The 7,614-nt window shown below is 34.1% G+C and overlaps 1 long non-coding RNA gene across 1 annotated transcript in view; it reads left to right on the forward strand.

The window, feature by feature from the left end:
- LOC107093241 overlaps nucleotides 1-3,309 on the forward strand; it is a 3,967-nt gene extending 658 nt beyond the window's left edge. The window contains exon 3 of the long non-coding RNA XR_001481614.1: nucleotides 3,115-3,309. This is a non-coding gene — a long non-coding RNA (uncharacterized LOC107093241). The remainder of the gene's footprint in view (nucleotides 1-3,114) is intronic.
- The last annotated feature ends 4,305 nt before the right edge of the window (nucleotides 3,310-7,614 follow it).

A 7,614-nucleotide genomic window follows, 5' to 3' on the forward strand; every position in this document is an offset into this window, starting at 1 on the left:
TCTCCCAGTTTTGTTCCTAATGAGACTCTAGGAGAGCAATCTCTATAGTTATGCTACTAGCAGATGTTAATTAAACTGGAATGTTAATCAGTTAATAATTCAATATGGAGACCAGTCTCACTGCTGTGGATTAATTCAAATAAAAATTAAATTAACCTTCCTGCATCCATCTGAAAAGATAAACTGGACTTAATTAGATATAAAAGAAAATAATGCAGAGAAATAATGCATAAAATAATGTATTTATTTACCAAAGAACTTGATAAATACAATCAACATCTAAGGGAAGGAAATATAAGCTTTAAAATTGAACCAATCAAAGGTGTAATTAGAAATCTCATGTTTTTTTTTTTGGGTATTTTCACTGTAGAAATTTGTTTAGAAATTTCCATACCAGCCCTCATTATTACGATCTTCATCTGAAGTGTCTATCCTCTGTTTTATGCAAAGCTTATAAAGCTTTAATGACAAAAAATACAGTTCAAAGATATAGCCGCCTGTTATGGTTGTTTAAAACAGCTAACCTATCCAACGTTTAGCCTAGCCTGGTAGCTGAGAGTGAGACAGTGTGAACAATACTGGCCGTAAATGAAACAGTTGTGTTTGTACTATTGATTGCTGTTCGTAGCAACATGAACAAAAGCCCGAGCTTGTTCCATGAAGGATGTTCAAGAGGCCTTTTGCCCTTTCCATGACCCCACAATCGGTTCAAGTTCAGTTCAGGAGTTCACCGCGTGGAGTTCACATGGTCATCACGCCCTTAAAGATGCTGCTGGACTTAAGCTGGGGGGGGGCATCTTATTTAAATAAAATAATTTTTGCTATGTTTGATTTACTAAAGTATTTGTAGGAGGACCGCAGGTTGTTTTCAAAAACAGAAAACACTGGTGCATTTACGTTAAAACTAACTAAAAACCTTTGCATTTTAAAGACGCATTTGATTTTAAAGAATCTATTTCGAATGTGCTTTGCTTTAAACTAAAAAAAAATTAATAAGTGATTAAATATTTAAAATTAAATAAAATATTGTTTTAAAAAAATATTGAAGAAATGAAAGTAATTGCTGTGCCATTAATTCTTATTATTCAAAGTGACACAAATTTTCTCCTAAACTGTTTTTGACTTCAGATCAGATACATGCACTGCAAAAAATCGAAATCTAGATAAGTAATTTTTTCTTAAAATAAGGGCATTTGTTCTTGAATTGAGGTTAGTGAGAAACCCTCCCAATGGAACAAGACAATTTATATGTAAAATAAGAAAATACAATTGTATTGTTGTATTTCAAGTGCATATTATCTAATTATCTTATTTTAAGAGTAAAAATACTCATTCAATTGGCAAACCATCTCATTTACCTCCTCAAATTAAGGGTAAATACACTTAATTTAAGAAATAGTTACTTATTTTTAGATTATTTTTCAAGTGTGTTTGTTTTTATCAGGGAATATTATCAGTTATGTACAAACAGCATTAAAGTGGGATAAAGGGAACCGTTCTATTATTTGTTTTTCATTCTGAGCTACAAACAGCACAATTTGTACAAAAGTAGAATTTTCTGAAAACAGAAATTTATTTTAAACAGATTTTTCATAAGCTTCATTTTAGAGGCAAATATAATTTTTCTCTATTATTTGTGTTTTTGTTCTTGGATCTTGATAGAAGCTTATTGTGAAAAACAATTTGACTTTAAACATTGACTTTCAAAGAGTGAAAAGGCCGTAAATGAAACACAACTGCTTCATTTACGGCCAGTATTGTTCACACTGTCTCACTCTCAGCTACCAGGCTAGGCTAAAAGCTGGATAGGTTAGCTGTTCTGCTTGTTTTAAATAACCATAACAGATGTTGATTGTATTTATCAAGTTCTTTGGTAAATAAATACATAATTTTATGCATTATTTCCCTGCATTATTTTCTTTTATATCTAATTAAGTCCAGTTTATCATTTCAGATGGATGCAGGAAGGTTAATTTAATTTTTATTTGAATTAATCCACAGCAGTGAGACTGGTTTCCATATTGTATTATTAACTGGTTAACATTCCAGTTTAATTAACATCTGCTTTAATAAACATTGACTTTCAAATTGACTTTAGAGCTGAATATAGAGAAGTTTAATATTTGATCAGATGCTTATTTACAAACTACTGAAACATTTCCAAAGTTTTAATCTTTATTTCATATCTAAACCTTAACATTGAGCACAAAGAGCAGCAAAATGAGCCCAGTTCATTTTATTTTCTGAAATAATTTTTTTTTAACACAATCATTTGTTCCATAAGCAGAAAGAAATTCCTTCAAAGCTTTATTTCTGAACTTTGGTTTAACAGATATCTCAGATTCCTGTTAATTATAATTATTTTGCTTTTATTAAATATATGGCGGATATGTCCTTGGAAATTAGTTATATGAGGTTTCTGCATCTATTTTAAAACTCTGTAATTTTCCAAATCACAAAGATTTTAATAACTCTATGAAAATATCTATGTCTAGTTCTATGAATTTCTATTTCTCATTTCTACTGCTCTGTTTTGTAAAATCTTTATTTTATTTTAAATTGTGCTGGAAATACAGCATTATGTAATAAAAGTGTTATTTAAAGCAGTATTTATGTGATAATATAAAGCAGTGTGTTTGTAAGGGAGGCATTTATTATTTTGTTTTTCATTATTGTGATAAAAGAAATTTGATAATAAATTATAAATTAGAATATTAGTTTAACCCCCCAAAAATTGGTGAACTTTGTAAATTTTTAGGTTTACTTTATTTCTTGGTTTTCTTTTTTTTAACAGAAAAATGGATAAATTCAAAGAATATGATTATATGTATTAATTTTGAGCTGCTTCATGGTAAAAAAAACACTTTTTTAATACTGCTGTGCTGAATTTTAAATAGGTTTATATATTTCAACAGCAGTTTTTATTATAACAGGCTCTTATTGCTGCGGCAAGTATACAAAATACTTCACAAACAATAATAGTGATTTTTTTCATCTGGATTTTATATTTCTTACCACAGTAACACAAAATACAAAAGAGTTTGAGTCCATGCTTTCCAACATTGTGTGCTGCTTTCCATAACTGCTGCAGCAGACGTCTGCTTTTTGTTGCAGTGGGGGGAAAAGCAGAGCTGCTGATAGAGGCGTGCATCGCCGCAGGAGATGTGATGAAGGCGAATGTTTATGATGCGTCGTACACGACGCCTGAGATCAGTTAGAAGATGCAGAAATCCACGAGGAAAAGCATCTTAAATTCAACGAGAGCCTTTCTGAACTGGAAGGATAGACATTATTTTACACTCGCTGAAGTCAAAGACAAAACATGTGTGTGATTTTAACTTTTCAAGTTTAACCTTAATTGATTAGTTTGAAATGATTATTCTTTTTGTTTATTTAAATTATGGTTAATTTAACCTGATTGAAATGTTTAAATATTAGATATTTGATAGTTGTATTGACTTTATTTGTTGCATTTGTGTTGTTTGTTAAAACACTTAATGGGTTTTCTGGCCTTTTAGGTCGGGTTTTTATATATATGATGGATCAGATCCTCAGATCCTGAACAACTGATGGCGAGCTAAAAAAGGACAAGACCCGTAGGACTCTTGAATTGGTTTATTTGTGTACAGTATTTGTAATTGTTTTGTTTGTTTGTTGTTGTTTTTTTTTCCTGCCCCTTATTTTTTCCCTGTTTCCAAGGAAAACCAATAATAAACTTGCACGAAACACCAACTAAAACAGTTTCCTTGTGTTTTCATTCACAACTGTTTTCTGATATCGCAGTTAGCTGCCTAGCCCATAACTGTTACAAGTATTTTCTAAAAACCCTTCAACAATACTGACCTCCAACTACTGTAGATGTATTAGTTTTTCCAAACCATGCATTTTACTTTTTAATGTTATACTGAAACCTCTCACATCCTTTTTAAAAACATGAATATACTAGAGATATAGCACACCTTACTGTTGTCAGTTTCATTGTGCAGCAAATTGTACTTTTTGTTATGCTGCTTAAGAAATCAAATCAAATCAAATCAAATCAAAAGATTTTATGGTCATATGCTCAATAAAGAGACACGTTTCCCTGTGCAATCAAATTCTTTCTTTGCTGTCCACACTGGATGCTAAGTTATTACCAAAAAAATAGAATTAAAAACAGCATGCAAGAAAAAAACAATATAAATATAATAACACAATACAATAAATAAAATGTAAGCATTATTTATTAGGGTTAAAAGTCTTTTAAATTCATAGTAATTTTAGTAGAAAAAATGACTATGATGATAATCATGTCTACATCGATATATTATAATTAATGTCTTTTTTGCACGCCATGTATCACTTTACTTGGATATGCATAGATATACGTACATATATATATATATACAGAAGAGCTATATGTGTATATATTTTATCTCTTTTATTCTTATTTTTTTATCTTTATTATATTGTGTGTGTATATATTATATAAAACTGTAACTGGAGCGTGTAACTAAAGTAATCTCCCTCTGGGATTATTTAAGTATTTTTGATTCTGATTCTGATTCGCTCCATCCCACCACCAAAAAAACACAATAGGATTGTGTATAATTAATTTTTATTAATCATTCTATAATTTATATAAGACATTTACTAACTGATAATTAAAATCAAAGCTGGATTAAAAGCTACCATAAGAGGAAAGGCAACCAAAGTTATTGACTTTTTGGGTTGTAAAAAGTAAAGCATCGTTACTTTGCTTGATAAATACTAACGTTATTAGTTCAATAGTTTCTAACTCAGTTACCTTTTGTGTGAAGTAGCTTGTTAGTATAATTAGTGAATCTTCTTAAAGGAATATTCCAATCACAGTTTTTTTTTTTTATATCTTCAAAAGTTCTGTTTGTTTAATTTTGTTTCCTCCTTTTGCTGATTCAAAGGCTTTAAATGTGAAGTGAAGTGGGATTTCCCTCTGTGCACAAATGAGGCGTTAAAGATGCAATAACATCTATTTGTTGGTTCTTCTCCTGACCGAATGTAGCCGATATCGATAAACATGATTTTAATTGAAACATCCTTCATAATCGACGCGCTTTAACAGTTAACATCATTTTTAAAGGCCCAAATACCAGATAAATGATCAATAATGAAAACTAATTTCACTTTGTCGCCATAATGCTTTTCATAAAGAGGCCAATTTAACATCTAGTTAATATTCGGTGTTTACCCAGATGTCTTGTAAATGATCATTGATTTATTTCTGTCTTATAATGTGTGTTACGTGTTTGTTTTTGTCCATTTAGACTCTGAAAGCAGCTCAGAGTGATTGTAGCCCTGAGCTCAAAGCACCTGAATCTAATGTGCTGCTGACTTCAAGAGAAAGAGTGAAAGACTTGGATGGAAACAAATGAAGGTGTCAAAAACAGGAAGAGAAAGAGGAAGGAGAAAAGCAACAATAAAAGAGCAGATGAAGGATGTACAGGACAACGGGTGGGGGTGGGGTTATGGGGGGTTAAACACAGTTCAAGGGTTCAGTTTCTGCACAAACACGTACATGTTGTCTGGATTATCAGGTAACCGATGCAAACCAATCTGTGACTCTCTTTAACCCAGAAGTCTGCCGTTTCTGTGAACTTTATTCTCATTAGGAGATGAGTGTGCAGTTGTGTCTCGATGTGCCAGTGTGCACGTGTGTCTGTGCACGTGTGTCTGTGCACGTGCGTGTGCACCTGTGTGTGTTAGTGGGTGGGTGTGAATGTATACACAACCTCACAATAGAAGCTCTATCTATCGGCGTCATTTGGTTACAAATTCTGTCTCACACAGTTCAATGGAGACCAGACACACAGTCAGGACCCCCCCACACACACACACACACACACATACTCCCCCCGCCACCCAACACACACACACAATGAAGGGTATGGTAATGTGAACTTTGTTTCACCCAAAAATGAAGCATTTGACCTGACCGTGTACTCTGCAGCACTTCTCCTTCCCCTCTCCTTCATCTTCATCACCTCCTCTCCTCGTTCAGCTCAGCTCTTCCTCATTCGGTGTCCTTCGTTTCATGATGATACTGTTTGGAAAGAAAGAAAATCTGTCTCCTCCCACTGGATCCGTTTCTCTATCAAAGCAAAATGTTTGATCTTTAAACCGTAGCAGAATATCTCTCAGAGGTGAAATTTAGCTTCTCTTTACATGATCCAGTCAACAGATTCAACTTCTTTTGAAGGCGTTCTTTAAGATTCAAGATTAACCAAAGTGTATCTGAAATATAGCTCTGGTCTGGTAGGGGGTGCACTGTAAAACGCATTATGTTGACTTTATTAAAAAAATCCAGAATAATGAAAAATTGGAGGAACCTTTAAAAAATGTTGGTATGCATAAGTTGTAAACATGCATAGTCAGGTTATATGCCTATAGAAATAATTAAAAAAAAGGATTTGATCATGATAAATAACATAATAAAACAAAGCACATAGAGTTGAGTAGAGAAACGGGACGAAGCACTGAAAAACAGGACCAACTGTCTCATCTATAATCAAAGTTTGTGATGGCAGCAGGCCGGCTGATATTTCCCTCCAGGATGTTTTCACAGCTAAGAAGGACCAGAGACCAAATTAAGCTACTATCACAAGAAAAAGAAGAGAGAACATACAGTTAGGGATTGAACTACCAAACACTGCAGAGTGGGAGAATATATATATAGAGTGAAGCAGAATAATGAAAAGTGAACCATATGTCCTCCAGAAGCCTAACCCTATAGTAGCATAACTATAGAGATAGCTCTGGATAACCTGAGTGAAACTTTTCAGCAATCCCTCACACCGAAAATACGTGTACTGACAGTGGAATTCCCCTTTAGTTGGAAGAAACATCCAGCAGAACCTGGCTCATTGAATGGCCTTCTGTCACAACCAAACTGGGTTCCATCTGTTTTTATTAAATTGGTAAGGCCAGCAGAAGTGTGTCAGAGGTCGCCATGATACATGCAGGCCGAATAGTGCTGGCAGTAAGGAAGGAGATAAGAAGAGGAAGCTGGATTCCTATCTATAATTCATTTAGCGTCCTACCTGGTGCTTAGGAGCTGTACAATTTCCCACAATCCTTTACATATACTCTTTATTTACATGTGCTCTGTCTGACACAAGCTAACGTAAAGACATTTATGTTTTTTCAAATGAAAAAATGAAATTAACTCTCTGCATTTAACTCATCCCCTTGGGGAGCAGTGGGCTGTCATTGTCCGGCGCCTGGGGAGCAGTGAGGGGTTAAGGGTCTTACTTAGAGACCCAGAGTGTCAGTCTGTGGGAGTGGGGCTTGAAATCAGAACCTCCGGATCAAAGCTGTGTGCCCTAACCCAGGGGTGGGCAACCCCAACTGATCAAAGAGCAATATCGGACCAAAAACACAAAAAAACAAATCTATCTGCAGCCGCAAAAATGTAAAAGTCTTCTGTCAGCCTTTTATGGCAAAACAGGCTCAAAGTGTATTATCTCACTATAGAAAAGTAGCCTGGGTGCCATTCCAAACTTAGTCCCGCCCACAGCGTTTGAGGTTGGGAAGTTCGGTCTGGCATTGCTCAATAGTAGCGCGAGTATGCTCGCACAATATATGGCGGGCCAATCAAAT

The sequence above is a fragment of the Cyprinodon variegatus genome, unplaced genomic scaffold (genome assembly GCF_000732505.1).
Source record: "Cyprinodon variegatus isolate N-32 unplaced genomic scaffold, C_variegatus-1.0 Scaffold415, whole genome shotgun sequence".
Lineage (NCBI taxonomy): Eukaryota > Metazoa > Chordata > Actinopteri > Cyprinodontiformes > Cyprinodontidae > Cyprinodon > Cyprinodon variegatus.